Here is a 17,205-nt window from a genome sequence, read left to right on the forward strand (position 1 = left end):
CATCAATCATTCCTGTATGAAGTGACTCAAAAGAAAATTATCTCATTTTCAAGAATTTATAAAATGTCCATTTTTTAATTATTTTCCGAAATAACTCTAATTGTGGATGAAAAAGGTGTCGCATCGTAATGTTGAGATTTCTGCATAAGCTTCTCGTTGTCCTACACATAACACCAATCTCATTTCACTTGTTAGTATATGCATCCTAACTTTTGCCCACAAATTCACAAAAAATCCAACATACTTTTATTTCCCCCCAACTAGAAATATTGCATGTCCCCATGCAATGTACTCATTGATTGTGCAATACTTTTTCAAAAAAAAATTAGTGGTTTGCAGGAAAATTGATTGAAAACATTTGAAAAGGCTTTTGTATTTCTTAGGGAACAAGTAGTTAGTTTATGAATGAATGAGGGCAATTTTATTTTATTTTTCATTTTTATTTATTTTTTTTATTTTTATTTTTTTTGAAAATGACGTAAACGTATACAGATGACAAAGTGAGACAAGAAGTGTTGACTACTAACCCACGATTTAATCCCCTTAGCACTCTCATCAGGATAAAATGAATTCAATCTCGGATTCTCATTACTCGCCAACCCTCATTCCTCAATCAATTTAACAAGTAAGCAATGGCATGGTCCGCTTAATAGTTACAATATACAGTAGCAGTGACATGTACAAGGTTTAAATCCCATAACATAACGTACCATCGCTTGGTGATATATTTCTGTAGGATTACACTCTCCAATTTCAGTGAAAATGATGGCCTTTCCACCCACAACGACATCCAGCAGGCTGGATATTCAACCTTCTGCATTGCTTCCCCGAAATCCTGCTTTATTCTCTAAGGTGGATAGATGAAAATATAGCACTTCATTTGTTTGTGACTGTCACTCCATGCTTCCACTGCAAACACCCATGCAATGGCATTTGTCATCAGGAAGATATCACCTAGGAAAGTCTTATCAATGTTATGGAAGTTGGGGATGATGGTCTCTCCAGCGTTTCTATAACATAGGACATTGATGACTTTATCCGTAAAGATGTAAATATGAGTTTTTTTTGAACGAATAAATTGGGCATGGAACATATTGTTTCCCAGAAAACTCAAGAGAACTTCAAATGCAGAGATAGCAAAGCAGAGACTGAAAATGATCCTCTTTTCTGACAGATGTGCTGTAACTGATGATGCAAAATGAAAAATCGTCAACAATATTGTGGGTGCACTCTCAGATTTTGTGGAGATTGACTCGGAGGATAAAGTACAGTTAAATGTTTCAACCGACCCAGATCTTGGAACTGTCTATTCTATAACAGTTCCAGTTCGACGTGTAAAGCCAGAGTATCAGGAGTACAGTTATTTTTTTGGAGTCAAACCACCATCGATTTCATTCCCACCTAGACAAGAATATTCTTCCATGGTGATGCATCACTACGCTACGGCTCAGCGATAAATGCATAGACGGAGACAAGAGAGTTGCAGATTTATGGCATCGCTACGCTACGGCTCAGCGATAAATGAATAGACGGAAACAAGAGATGGCATCACTAATGCAAGAAGACTTTGGAGAGGCTGGATCGATGACGAATCCATGGAGGGAAACGTTTTGCTGTGGGTCGGGTCAGATTGTGGGAGCTGTTGTACTGAGAGTGGAATGATTTATTTTTTCACGACGAGAGATACCTGCCACGATTTGACCGTGGGGGTTTCGAAGGGATTGATGTCTACGGATTTTCAAGTGAGCTCGATATAGTGAATCAGGCCACGGTTTTGTGCACAGTGGAGACAGAGTTGAGTTGGGCTTGGTGCGAGGAGGATCGATCGGCCCACGAGTTGGCTGAGTGAGAGGTTGGGAATGCCGGCTGCAATGCTTGTATGCGCAAAGTAGCCGGTCCGATGGCTCGAGGGGTGTTGTCCGACGTTGAACTGTGAGTGGCCCCAGTTAGGTTCTCGGCACAGTGGTCACGGGGATTCAAAGCAGTGGGCTTGATGCCCCTCACAGTGTTTTATTTTGTTTTTTATTTTTTATTTTTTAACAAATGGACACAATGATTTGCATATTGAAAGATGTTTTTGATCAAGCATATTGCAAAACATTTATTTATTCTTGAAATTAGTCTAAATCATCCCTATTTTCTGATCCTCACGATCGCACTAAGCCCGGAGGAGAGCATACTTATTCTAGGTAAAAGCAAAACTGAAAATGAAAGCCTAGCTACTCTATACTAATTAGAATTTACAAATTAGTTACGTGTAATTAAACTTCCAATGAATCCATTCACATAGTAGTAACAACAATATATCCAGTAGCAATTTTTCAAATAAAAAATAAAAATATTCGAGAGTGGATGAGTCTAGTTTTTGTAACTGCAAATCAACTAAAAAATAAAAAGATGAATCTAATCTAGTACTTACCTGGAACCATTGTTCGATAAACCTTTGATAAGCACAGTTTATCTCACTCAGATCATGTTGTAACTCCTGTTCTTCTTCTCCAATCTATTGTTCTTCTTCCTCGATCTCCTGTTCGAATGATTGTTCGCCATCAAATACGCAGGATTCTTCAGATGTTGAATCTTCGTTTATTTCTTGGGGAGTAGTTGAACCTTTAATTCTTGTCAAGATCTCCTCTTCCAAGGAAGAAGAGATCCCGACTTCTGCTAGGATCTGAGTGAGTAGTTCCAAGCTGAAACTCATTGTTAAACCATGTTGAAAAAGGAATTCTTACATACTAAAAACAGAGTGCTAATAATTGTCTGAGCTTTTAATCCTTTTACAAGGTTTTAGTTCACAAAAACTCTTCCAAATCAGCACACTAAAAATTGAATTAAAAACAAAAGGACCACAGAAATAATCTTGAATTCAATACTCAATTAAACCCTCTTACAAGGACTGCTCATTAATTGAGTAATTGAATTCTTCAATTACAACCATGAACCATGAATTCATCAAACACTCTTCACAGTTGCGAAAATCAAACACACTTGCAGAAATTGAAATTCACACTTGCATAAATGTAAACACACCCTACATGCCCTGATCCATAAGAGGTCGAGCCCATTACGGTATCTCGAATGCGATGCGTAGGTTGTTCCCCACGTCTTACCGCCTTAACACCTTAGAGTTAGGAACATTTCTAAACACACTTGCATGAAAAATCAAACTAAACTTCAATCCATCGTGCCTCCCCGGAAACGGCGCCAAAATGTTGGGTGAAACTATGTTCGTTTAATTCTGTTGTAGTATTTGCCCAACTATTTAATTTGTCAATCCGAGGTTCGTAGACTTACGAGACACATGCACTATATATGCAGGACTGAAGTGGAACTAATCTAATTTAATCTACTGAAATCAAATTGATCTAAGAAGGCATTGAAACATTAACTATGAAAGCAGGAAATTGCATAAAGGAAAAGCAATACAACATGTGAAGAAATGAATGACAAACAACATATGTGAGCTCACAACAATAAAACTATGTCAAATTTTATTACAAGAACCAAATTACAAATCATGAAAACATAACAATAAAAGATGAAAAACTAAGAATTCCTTTCCATTATTCATTCTTCATTTTTTTAAATGAAGAGAGAGCACTCTCTTATATACATGAGGAAGTTAACTGTTATAGATCTAACCCAAAAAATATATGAGAATAGAAATAAACCCAAGAATAATAAGATCCAAATATAGAAATGCTTCACTTTATTGATATCAAAACCCTTAAGGTAGGGCAACACCATACATTCACTCCTTAAGGATGGAGAACACTCCACAAGCCATATGATTGTTCATACAATAATCCTTGACAATTCCTTCATACTCTCCATGTGGAGTCTCTAGCCTCTATATAGGCCTCATACATACAATACCATGGATCATTACCATGGTTCCCTCATACCATCGAACTAATACCATGGGCCCATTACATTATTACTAACTACTTGTGGTCCCTTACATGATATGGGTTAAACACCTTATTTATTACTATGGCCCATCCCATTATTACATTATTACCTTGGGTACCTCCCTTGGTACCCCATATTATCCCCCCTATGTATATAACATTCTACCCCCCGTAGCATGTTTCATCCCCGAAACATGGGAAGAACACAAATAATAAGATCTACTCAAAAGAGTAGTCCACTGGTACCATGCACGTGCATCTAGCCATCCAAGAGAAAGGTGAACCCTCGATTTCGCTGGTGCTTCGCTCACTTGAGATGGAAGTTGACCGTGGTAGCTCTTTTGTGTTGATGTGTAATAGGTGGATGTTCTCTCCTCTCTATCTGTCTTGCGGGGGTTGTTGTCCTTGTGACTAATTGGTTACCATCTTGATGGTTGTCTTGCTGGGTGATGTGGGTGATCATATGTTGAAGTTTTAACCCACGGTGTCTTTTTTTTTAATTCACCCTTTACTAGAGCCTGACTTTTATCTGGTGCATGTTGTGGTGCTTGTTGTGGTTTCTTATCTTCCAATATTACTTCAACCACTGAACCCTTATTAGATGTGTCAACACCTGTAACCTTTTCGGCTTCAGCCTCTGTTTGTGTCTGATTGTCGACCATCAACTGCTCATCATCTGATATGTCAGTCCCTGGAACATCTTCTACGTCAACTTCCATGGACTCTACCTGTTTATTGATGGAAATATCATGTAGTGTAATTTTCTTCTTTTTATACCAGAGCTTCAGGAATTTCTTCTGCACATTAATATTGATAGTACCAACTGATTTCATCCATGGATATCCCAAAACAACATCCATATTATCCATCTCTTAAGCATTAAAATCACCATGCAACACATGCTTATCCATAGAAATCTTCAAATCCTTATACACTTGAACATCCTCATCATCCACCTGTGTGTTTCAATGTGTTTTGCAGGAACTTGCAATTTTTTTGCCAAATTAACATTGATGAAATTATGATTGCAACTAGGATTTATAGAAACAATGATTTTCTCTTTCTGAATCAATCCATGAACCTGCAATAAGGAGATACCAGTAGAAAATAACACATGTTTCTCATTATCTTGTTTTCTAGCATGAGACCATCTGTCTAAAAGGAATTTTTCAAATGCTTCATCAGGTAGGTTGTAACACTTCGTTTTGTTAAGTAATCCCCACCATGTGGCCGCCTCATCTCTAAATTGCTCCACTACCCACCATTTCCAATGGTTTTTCCATAACCACTTCTGTTTTTTTATGTATTCTTCAATAGTAGGACCATTATCTTTTCCTGTAAAATATAGAACCTTGCTAGAAGCCATGAAGAGGGTTTTGAAAAAATTCACTTACTTGGCGAAAATTTGAAATTGTCACAGTTTAGTCAATATAGCTCAGAATCCCTATTATGACCTGTTTTTAGAAATGGAAAAATCATTCTGCATCTGCCCATGTGATAGAAATCCTGATCCAAGCACTAGAATTTCAGATCTGCACTGCAACTCTCCCGTCGTCACCCAAAAATTCTGAAAAAAAAGCGCTGATTTTAAATCAGCAATATCTCCCTCATCCGGACTCTGATTCAACTGAATTTTTTTTTTAAATCGGTTATTTTTTCACAAAGAATTCAGATCTATAATCAAATTTTGTAGATCTTGCACCAGGACGTCCAGATCTGCGCCGCGAACTCGCTGCCCCAAAAAATTGTCTGCAACACCACTGATTTTTAGATCAGCGATATCTCATCCGGACTCCAATTCGACTGTTTTTTTTTTTGAAATCGGGTATTTTTTCACATAGAATCCAAATCTGCAATTAAATTTTGCAGATCTTGCACCAAGACGTCCAGATCTATGCCGCAAATTCGCTGCCCCGAAAAAGTGTCTGCAACCCCACTGATTTTTAGATTAGCGATATCTCCTTCATCCGGAATCCGATTCGACTGATTTTTTTTTAATCGGGTAATTTTTCACATAGAATCCAGATCTGCAATTATAGTTTCCAGATCTTGCACCAAAACATACAGATCTGATCTGCAAACTCACCGCCCCAGAAATCCTACAAAAAAAAAAAATCTCCACTTTTGCCCAAGAAAGTGCTCTGATACCACCTGTTATAGATCTAACCCAAAAAATATATGAGAATAGAAATAAACCCAAGAATAATAAGATCCAAATATATAAATGCTTCACTTTATTGATATCAAAACCCTTAAGGTAGGGCAACACCATACATTCACTCCTTAAGGAAGGAGAACACTCCACAAGCCATATGCTTGTTCATACAATAATCCTTGACAATTCCTTCATACTCTCCATGTGGAGTCTCTAGCCTCTATGTAGGCCTCATACATACAATACCATGGATCATTACCACGGTGCCCTCATACCATCGAACTAATACCATGGGCCCATTACATTATTACTAACTACTTTTGGTCCCTTACATGATATGGGTTAACCACCTTAGTTATTACTATGGCCCATCCCATTATTACATTATTACCTTGGATACCTCCCTTGGTACCCCATATTATCCCCCCTAGGTATATAACAATAACCTTCTCATAATTACATTTCCAATATTCTCTCAAGCACTCTCAACTAATTTCCCATTATTACAAGATATGATCCCACAAATCTCTCAAGCATTTTTAACTACTTTCCCATTATTACAAAATATGATCCCTCTGAATCCTCCATAAATCTCTCACATATCTTGGATAAGATATGCCAACCAAATCCTCCATGATCTTCTCCTTAGGAATTGGATAAGATATGCCAACCAAATCCTCCATGATTTTCTCCTTGGGAATTGGATAAGATATACCAACTAAATCCTTCATGATTTTCTCCTTAGGAAAAGGCTTGCATAATTATCTCCTTAATATGGTGGAGGAGATATGGATAAGTCTCTTGGAATTAATTCTTCACATATTTCCTACACATCACAAAACTCACATATTCTTGAGATATATATAAAAATATGTATATTTTCTAATATTTAATCATAAATTCACTTGTAATACAAAAATGAATAAAATGGAAAATAAGAAGGTGAATGTATGAAAATGATATGATAAAAGGTTAATGGGATGATGAAATGTAAGGAGTAGTGAAGAAAAAGGTGGATGAAAATATGACATTTCTGAGTCCCAACAGCCAACATACATGCACATCTATTCCGTAGTAAATGCAGAAAACTTAAGACTGTTTGAACCTTCATTAATTGAAGATCCCGAAGAGTAAAGTCAATTGCCTTCCATTGATGATCTATTGCCTGAATACCTCAATGAGCTGCAGGAAGATACAGTTCTGGACAGGAAGGTGAGAACCACACGCAGAGGGGATGTTGAGTACCTTAGAATCGGGCTCAAAGGTTCAAAACCCAGCGGTGTAAAATGGATAGAGATTGGGCAAGTGAAGTAGTTGTATCCTCACTTGAGCGATGCTTGAAAACCAACTTTTGGTGGTCCAAAAGCCCTTTTCAGTGGGAAGGCGTGATCCAAATGGATCCAAGAACACTCTCTAAGTCTTGAAATCCTGCCAAAGATCAAAACAATCACATGCCAAGAGCACCTAGAATGGCTGAAATACACTATCGGGAGGCAAAAACCAGAGAAAACTGTGAAAAAACATAGTATTGGAGGTGTGAGCAATGAATGCACAGTAGCCGTCAGATCTGGCCGATCAATAGTCCAGATCTGATCGGAAATCACAATCGGCACAGGCAGACAGCGGATATCAGCGTAGACTACATACCACTTGTGACAGCGACTAGCGGAGTCAACTAGGACTGTCGATCAAGCACGCAAATCGACGGCCCACATTGCATCACATGATCGCTATTGGAGATCACAAAAGTGCTTAAAACGACCTGGGGTTATCACGATGTGCGATTGTGATCGATCACATCGTGGTATTGCAATCGGGGCTACATAGAGGAGCAGGCATATATGCATACACATCTGCAATCCGATGAACCAGACCCGACGGTTTTATCAATATTATTTCATAAGATTTGAGATCCGTAGCAAAGCCATTTTTTATGCATTTTCGCAGTTTTCATTTATCAAACGAAATGCAAAGGATGAAGGCTGATGCGATAAGCCAAACCCAAAAGGGTTCCTCAAGGCTATTATATATATTTTCAGATCCGCCATAAGCCATTTCTTAGGTTATTTTCATGATTTTAACATATTTCAAAAATATAAAGGGGAACCTTGGAGCAAGGCTGAAGCGACTTGTGATAGCGATTTAGGATGGACCAGATAGAGGAATATTTAAGGACTTTTGAAGTCCCAAATAAGTAGTGTTTTGGCAAAATTTCATAATGTTGCATTGTTTCTCTGTGTAAACAGAGAATGGCCATTTCATGGATTTCAGGGGCCCAATGCACTCATCCGTTACGGAGCAAGTGGCCACCTCCCCTAAAGGCATTATGTCGTGCTTGCTAACGCTGAGCAGGGGGGATTCGAGCGAACACAGGCCGAGAGACTGAATGCCGAGGAGCTGAAACGAACAGGCAGTCCAGATTGGCTTTAAAGCCACAGACAGAGAGAAAACACAGGGAGGCAGTATTGCAAGCAGTGCCGAGATAGAGCGAAAATAGAGCTAGAGAGTGTTGAGGGAGTCTGTGTACTCAAAGAGTCTTGATAGGTTTAAGCAAAGCTCTTGTTGTTGCATCTGTTATGCGTGAGGCTCAAATTGAGCTCACTATTGTAAAACTATGTTTGAAAGACGTAATAGAGAGGCCACCACTGAAGGCTGGACCAGGAGATGTAGCCCAAGAGTATTGGGTGAACTCCTCATTAAATTTGTTGTGTTATGTGTTGTCTATTATGTTTTGTTTACTGCTTCATTGTCTGTGTATTTCATAATCTTATTGATCCATTGCATAAAATAACATAGAAAATCCATACACATGAGTCTGTAATACCTTATTAATTATCTTAGATCTCATTATCAGATCACTTACTCAACTTAGGACAAAACTATAGGGCTTTATGTTAGAGGTGTACATGTTATACGCGTTATTCTATTATGTTAGCTCGGATAAGAATATTTATCATAGCTGTAATATTTTTGTTAAGAATAGTAACAAGAAAATTCCAATTTAATTTGTCCTTGAATTAAATTGTAATTATATTCTCATAGCAACTTGTAATAGTTAGTTAAGTTAAATTGACTTAATTGACTTAGGAAATTCGAGTTGGAAGTCTATCTAGAATCATGTAGAGGGATCACTCTACATGACTCTAGTAAAGGTCTAGTATTGGAGTAGTGCATCACCAGTACCACACTAGTTAACTGAAGATTCACTCATAAATAATTCATGCATGTTAGTTAAGATGAAGACCCAGTTGAAATTAGAGTTCAGGGAAAGTGTACTATCAGTTGTATAATTTTCCGAGTTGTAAAAATGGTGCATGCAATCAGTTGAGGACATAAGTTTGGAATGCGTAGTTATGGAGAGTGGATTTATCAATTAAATATGGGTTAATTCCTCTAGAGATTGTGCAAGGAAGTAGGGGCTTGACAGGCAGTAGAATTGGCTAAGTGTTGGCTTGGTTGGCTTGTGAAGCAGAGAGTTAGATTGTACTTGTGCATGAATAGTTTAGGGCGAACAAGCATTGTATTTTCTTCTCAAATATTATAGTTAATGCAATATAGATAGTCGGGGTTTTTAGCAGTTGCTTTCCCCAAAGAAATATTGTGTTATGTCTGATTGATATTCTTCCTTTTCTGTTGATTGTTTTCATCAATCAATTTTGGTTTCCACTGAAGAGTATAGTAGATTCTTCTCTTGTGTTTTAGCCTACCACATAAGTTCTTGCTACAAGTAAAAATCTACAAATTTTGTAAATGACATTTATTAACTAAAGTAGGCATAATGCACCTAGTTCAGATTTTGTATGAATTATAAAGTTGTTTGGTGAACATAAATGTTATATTTGTAATGTAATATTTGACCCACAAAAATATTCGAAGTAATGATAGATTCTAACTTGTTATTTTTAGCTTAACTTAATCACATAATTCAAATCCATAAGATGCATCAAAATTTTTGGAATTAGTATAGCAAGTTTCAAAACCAAATACATTGTTGTAGGCAGTATTTCCTTAACTAAATCATATGAAAGGTTCAACATATCTTAAATGTACATATAACATTCAATTAAAGCTAAACTATACATAATTGAAACATAAACCCTTCACAAATATGCAAGCTAAATTATATAACTATAAACAACCATGCTAACCAATGATAAAATAGACACAACCCAAATATAAAAAGCTTCCTTGGGATCTTCTTTTGTTAAAGATAGCAATTTAAAATTTCTTTCCATCATGCATTACATGTATATAAAAATTTCATGAATTACCAAACAACACGTGAAAGACATCCAATAGAATGACACACAAAACCTCATCGTAATACTCTGTAATGTTAGAAGCTACCGAACTTTGATTTCTCACACGTCACACTGCTTCTTGAACCAATATTGTTAACGTTGATATTGCATAGTCGTATGTTTTTTTTCTTATCAACACTAGTTTCTTCACCATTTCTAAAGCGACCATGTTCTCCATGCTACTAATACCATTAACATATTACAATATCTACCTCTGGATTTGCACTTGGTTTAGAAAAATAGTTTTACTAGACGCCATAGTCTACCTGTTAGATGTTTTGGAGCTTTTCCAAGTATATTTTCCAATAAAAATTGCTCAAAATATGGCAAAGATTTTTTGAAATCACAAACTTGAGTTCTGGACTCTCTACAATCTAAGTGTCTCAAGGGTTTTTTACAGTGTTAAATCCATAGATACAATCAAAAACACGTTTCAAATAACAAAAAATCACAATTTGGCCAAAAATTGTTTCGTTGGATTTCGGCCAAAAGCTCCAAATTGACTAATAGTTAGACAATGCCTTGTTAAACCACTTTTTCTCCATAGAAAAATGTTATTATGGTTAAGTCTATCTTTTTCTCATCATCATAACTTATTCAAGTTTTAAGTTGGTCTTTTTCTCATTGTCATATTTTCTCCATGGTTTAGTGCTACTATTAGAAGAATGTATCCTTTGTAAGTTTCGTTTGTTCATGTCAATCGTGCCCATTATTCTTCACTACATGTTAGTTCTCTTTATATGTTCATAATGTTTTCAAATCGTTTTCATGAGTTAATGTGTATGATACAATCAATTTCTAAAATTGGAGGTAATTTCTTACTAGATTTAACTATCTTAGAATTAATTTTATCAATATTGATAAATAAAATAATTAAAAATATTTAAGAATAAATTTATGAAACAAAAGTCAATAGGAGAATTTGATTGAAAAAATTAATCAAATGGTGCAATAATTGATTGAATCATTTGATAAAATTTGTAAACATATTTAATCAACATATTATGTCTTGTTGGACAACAAACAATTCACCTTGAATAAGAGTTAAACATTTTATGGCATTAATGGCTGTAAATTTTTGCAATCACAATCGAAATTAAATGATTTCATAAAATTAAAGTTAAACATTATATGACAACTCTAAATTTAAATGAGTGATGCATCACAAATTTAGTTTAAAAATAGAGAAATCATTAATAATGTTAGTTATTAGTGTACTTCTAACACATTTTGATATAATTCAACAAGAACAACATTAAAATAATATGAAGAACACACACATGAGTGATATTATATCAATTACACATTAAGTGCCATTTCTAGCTAAGTTCGCCACTTATCTAGGAATCAGTAAAGTGCTCAAAATTCAAAGTGTTTAAAAGTGCTCGAAACCAGTGCCAAAGCATAAAGCTCACCGACTTGAATCCAACGCAACTTGAATCGCTCAAAACCGATATCGTATCTCCTGATATCGCATTCTGATCGTTTTCCAAAAATAGGTAAAATTTTTGCAGGTTGGGTGCGGGACTGCTGACTAGGTAATCCGTATGATGACTCAGCAGGTTGACTGGGTAAGTTGACTATACCTTAGGCCAATGGAAGGTTAACAAGTGGCCTCGTCTGATTGGTTCGATCTGGAAATTTCTAGTTGGTTGTTGGAATTTTGTGGTTGCCCAATGATTGGGGGCCATGTGGCCCAATCACAGGTTGCCATGTGGCATCCTGCCGTGGTGCAAAATTTGGTTAAGGTATGAACTAGCCTCCACAGGATTCGAACGAGGGACATCATGCACATAATTCAAGTGCCTTACCAATAGGCCGTTGGGTGGTTCTTAATAGTCATACCAACAAATTAATATTTAAGTTTTCGACGGATAAGTGTTGGGGGACGAGGTCGGGGCTAAGCCCTGGCTCCCCGTCACCTTACCGCCCACGAGACTACAGGAAAAAGGGAGCTGAGGGCTCAGCCTTAGCCCCAACCCAAGGTTTCAAAACCCTCATGTAACCACAACCAACTAAGGTTTGGAGCTTTCAGATAGGGGGCTAGAGGTTAAGCCCAGGTTGAGGGCACATATGTTACCACAAGACCAACAACAAATCATTGGAGCGCTGACACGAGGAGAGGCTAACCCTCAACTCTAGCCAAAGTCTTATGCCAAGCCACGGGACCAAGCCCTATAGAAACTGAACACTTGCAGGAGAGGGTTGTATCGGAGCCCTAGCCTTTGGCCATATAACAATGGCACCAAATTGTGGTTAAGGCGGAGGTCACTACGGAGGGGGGCCAACTCCAGGCTCTATGGCAATTCATGTGACCCAGTGTGTGGACGGTTAAGGGGCCCAACAAGAAAGGCGGGTAGTTAAGCCCAACCCTTGGACCCATGGCACCCACGTGACCACAACCCTGCGTTTAGGGGCTTAACCAGTCAAGGTGGGAATTAAGGCCCAACCCTCAACCCTATGTGGCCCATATGGCCATGATTTTCGGAGTTAATGGGTCAAAGGGCACTTAAACTGTTTGAAAAATTACACCCGAAATAGTGCGAATCTCGTCGGCGCCAGACAAAGTTTTCATTTGGGAGATCCGGAAAAGGCGCAATTCATAGAACAATTAGCAAGAGAGTGCAATTTGTAGAGTAGTTAGAAGAAAAACTTCTTTAGAGCATAACTTCTTTAGTTTTTGGCCAAATTGAGCCTAATAAGAGCCCAACTTGAGGTTTTTGACTGTTTTGGAGCCATTGGAGACATAATTTTTACATTCTGATCACTTTAAATCCATGTAAACACAAATTTGAACACTTAATGTAAGAGGCCCAACATTGGAAGCTAGACCAGGAGAAGTAGCCCAAGAGAGGGGTGAACTCCTTTATCATTTTTTTGTCTTGTGCTTCTGTATATGGTATATTTGTCAATGCTTTTATGTTGTTCACTGAGTTTTAAAACCATTATTTTATGTGCTTTTGAAAAGTGATCCATTTCCTAAAAGACATAAAAGTTTACTTGCAAATTTTCCCATCACCTTCAAGTTTGTATAACAAATCAGTTTTGGTATCAAAGCTCAAGGTTATTTTGAAGGTTTGATTCTGTTTGCAAGTTTTTTTTTATGCTTACAAGGTTGAAGCTCAAATTATGAGAAGGAGAACTTGTGGAGCCAAGGTCTCAAATTGTTTCAAGGAGAACACACATATCTCAAGCTTCACTAGTCATGGCACATGAAGAAGGTCATGAAGGGATGTCTAAAGATGAGAGAACTTTCAAAAAAGCTTTCTTTGAAATGTCTGAAATGGTGAAAGTTCTTTATGAGGAGAGGAACTCAATGTTGCAAGGAGAGAGCTCAAAACCTCTAAAAGTAAATGGAGGAAATGGAGACAAACCTCCAAAATGGAATGAAGGGGATGGTAACAAGCCACCACCTTCACCTCCATCATCATCCTCATCTTCTTCTACTTCTACCCCTTCACAAACACCTCCAAATTCTCCAAAGGGACATGGCACAACTCCTTTGTTAAAGCTTGAAATAAAGTTTGAATTGCTTATGTATGATGGAGAGGTAAATGCTGAGAAATTAGATAATTGGGTTCATTAGATTTAAGTGTATTTTAGGATACAAAGAATCAAGGATGATGCAACCAAAATTCAATTTGCTTCTCTTATTTTGGAAAGTGCAACGCTCATTTGGTGGGAGGCCAAAACTTAAGAGGACATGAAGAAAAGTGGTAAGGTTTTATCCTCTTGGAATGATTTTTTTGTTCCAATAAGAAGACAATTTTATCCATTAGTATACATGCAAAAAGCTATAATGGATTGGCAAAATTTTAGGCAAGCTAAGGGTCAAAGTGTGCAATGCTATACTCAATAATTTAAGAAAAGAGCTTTGATTTTGGGTATATATTTATTCTCTCAAGACACTCTACTAAAATGCATTGGATGTTTACATAGTTATTTGAGACACGCGATTCTCATGTTTAACCCTATAAAGCTAGATGAAGTTTGTGTACAAGCAACTCATTTAGAAGCAAGAGGGAAGAATCTTTCTGAAGAAACTAGTGAGAAGTCATTTAAGTCTAGAGACAAAGAAAAGGGGGAGTTCAAAGGCAGGGATAAAAAGAATGCTTCAATCAAGAAGGAGGGAAAAAAACTCACATGTCAACATTGTTCAAAAGAAGGCCATGATGAAGACCATTGTTGGAAACGACATCCTGAGATGAGACCCAAAAAAAAATAACAATAAGGAGAAAGAAAAGACTGCCACAACAACTCAACAAGATCTAGCATATTATTCTGGGGATGAAACAAAAATCATAGACATCGGATTGAAAGATAAGGATCCTATTGCAAGTACTAGTTCTTCTAGTAAGCCCATTGAAACTCAAAATGAAAGAAAAAGAATAGAGCCTTTCCATATTAGACTCATCATAAAACATAACAAAGTAGATACTTTGTTTGATAGTGGATCACAAGAAAACCTTATTTTAGAAGACATTATCAAGAAACTAAATTTGGAAACCATTCCTCATTCTAAAACTTGTCCTTTGGGTTGGGCATGTGACAATGCCAAATTGAAATTGACAAGAAAATGCATACTTAAATTAGCTATCACTGCAAATTTTATTGATGAGGTAGAACTTGATGTAGTACCACTTGACATATGCAGGATTGTTTTGGGAAGCCCATACTTATATGATAGGAAAGCCATATTTCATTGTCATGAGAACAAGTATCATTTGTTTAAAAATGGGATTGAGTATATTGTTAGAGAACATTGCAAGAACTTGAATTCGTCTCTTGTGAATGTTGGACAGATGAAGAGGTTTGTAAATGCTAGTCAGAATTTTGCATTAATAATGATTAAACACAAAGATGTCGAGGAATCTAAAAATTTCCAAGGATGTGATGTAAAACTCAAACATGATTTAGTTGAAGTTGTTAACACATGTGATAAGATTTTTCAGGAGTCTGACATGTTGCCTTCTAAAAGAGGAAAACAACATGAAGTTCAATTGCAGTAGGATGCATCACTTTTGAACATTGGTATGAACAAGATGTCAATGTTAGAGAATGTAGGGATCAAGAAGTAGATGCAAGAGTTACTTGACAAAGGGAACATTAGTTCTAGTACATCTTCTTGTGGGTCTCCTAATGTTTTGGCTTTGAAGAAGGATGGTGCATGGCGATGGCGATCACATTTGGTGAAGAGTCAAGCTAAGTAAAAGGTGAGACATGATAAGCATCGTGTTGACCACAATTTTTAGGTTGGAGATGAAGTAAGGCTTTGCATCAGCAAAGAAAAGCTTCAAGGTGAAAATAAATTGAAATTGGATGAGCCTCCTTTGATTGAAGATCAAGGAGAGAATGTTCAGATTCTTTCAATAGAAGTTTTCTCTCCTAAATATCTTGAAGAATTGCAGCAAGATCCTATCCTTGACAGAAAAACAAGAACTTCAAGAAGAAGGAACGAGAAGTACCTTCATATGGGGCTCAAAGGTACAAATCAAAGAAAATCCAAATGGATTTATATTGGAAGGGTGAGGGAATTGTACCCTCAACTGTTTTTTGACTAAAAATAGTCTTTTGGAGGTCCAAAAGCTTCTAGTTGGGAGGAGTGATCCAAGGGATTAGTAAAGTTCTCAAAATTCGTGTTCAAAAGTGCTTGAAACTGGTGCCAAAGCGTTGAGATCACAGACTTGAATCCAACGCAAATTCAATCTCTCAAAATCGATATTGTATGCTTACAATATCATGTTCTGATCGTTTTCCCAAACATGTAAAAAATGGCAAGTTGGGTGCAGTACTGCTGATTGGGCAGTCCGTACGATGACTTAGCAAGCTAACTAGGCAGTCTGATTGGACAATATGACTATACCTTAGGCCAATGGAAGCCTAACAAGTGGCCTCATTTGATTGGTTTGATTTGGAAATTTCTTGTTGGTTGATGGAATTTTGTGTTGCCCCAATGATTGGGTGCCACGTGGTATCCTGGGGGTGGTGAAAAATTTGGATAAGGGCCGAACTGGCCTCCACGAGATTCGAATGGGTGACCTCATGCACACAAGTCAAGTGCCTTACCAATAGGGCATTGGGTGGTTCTTAATAATCATACCAACAAATTAATATTTAAGTTTTCGACGGATAAGTGTTGGGGGACGGCATCGGGGCTAAGCCTTGGCCCCTGGTCACCTTATCGCCCACGAGATCACAAGAAGAAGGGAGCCAAGGGTTTAGGCTCAGTCCCAGCCCAAGGTTCTGGAACCCTCATGTAACCACAGCCAGCAAAAGTTTGGAGCTTTCGGACAGGGGGCTAGAGGTTAAGCCCAGGTCGAGGGCACATATGTTACCACAGGACCAACAACAAAGCACTGGAGCGCTGACACGAGGGGGGGCTAACTCTCATCCCTAGCCAAGGTCTTATGTCGAGCCACGGGACCAAACCTTGGCAAATTAAACGCTCACAAGAGAGGGTTGTGTGAGAGCCCTAGCCCTCGGCCATATAACAGTGGCACCGAACCGTGGTTAAGGCGGAGGTCATTATGGAGCGGGGGCAGCGCCAAGCTCTATAGCAGTTCATGTGACCTAATGCGCGAATTGTTAAAGGGAATGATGGGAAGTGCAGGTAGTTAAGCCTAGCCCTTGGACCCATGGCACCCACGTGAGCATGACCTCGTGTTTAGGGGCTTAACTAGTGGGGGCAAGCATTAACGCCCATCCCTCGACCCTATGTGGCCCATATGGCCATGATTTTCGTAGTTAAGGGATCAAAGGGCATTTAAATCGTTCAACAAATTGCACCCGAAAATGCGTCAATCTCGTCGGTGTCGCGCAAAATTTTCGCTTGGCAGTT

General features: G+C 37.7%; 1 pseudogene; it reads left to right on the forward strand.

Annotated features, from left to right (window-relative positions):
• The first annotated feature begins 717 nt into the window (after nt 1–717).
• LOC149141678 (cell division topological specificity factor homolog, chloroplastic pseudogene) lies at nt 718–1,457 on the forward strand (annotated as a pseudogene).
• The last annotated feature ends 15,748 nt before the right edge of the window (nt 1,458–17,205 follow it).

The sequence above is a fragment of the Pinus tabuliformis genome, chromosome X (assembly GCF_031772625.1).
Source record: "Pinus tabuliformis cultivar Carrire ecotype Pingquan chromosome X, CPIR1, whole genome shotgun sequence".
Taxonomy (NCBI): Eukaryota; Viridiplantae; Streptophyta; class Pinopsida; order Pinales; family Pinaceae; genus Pinus; species Pinus tabuliformis.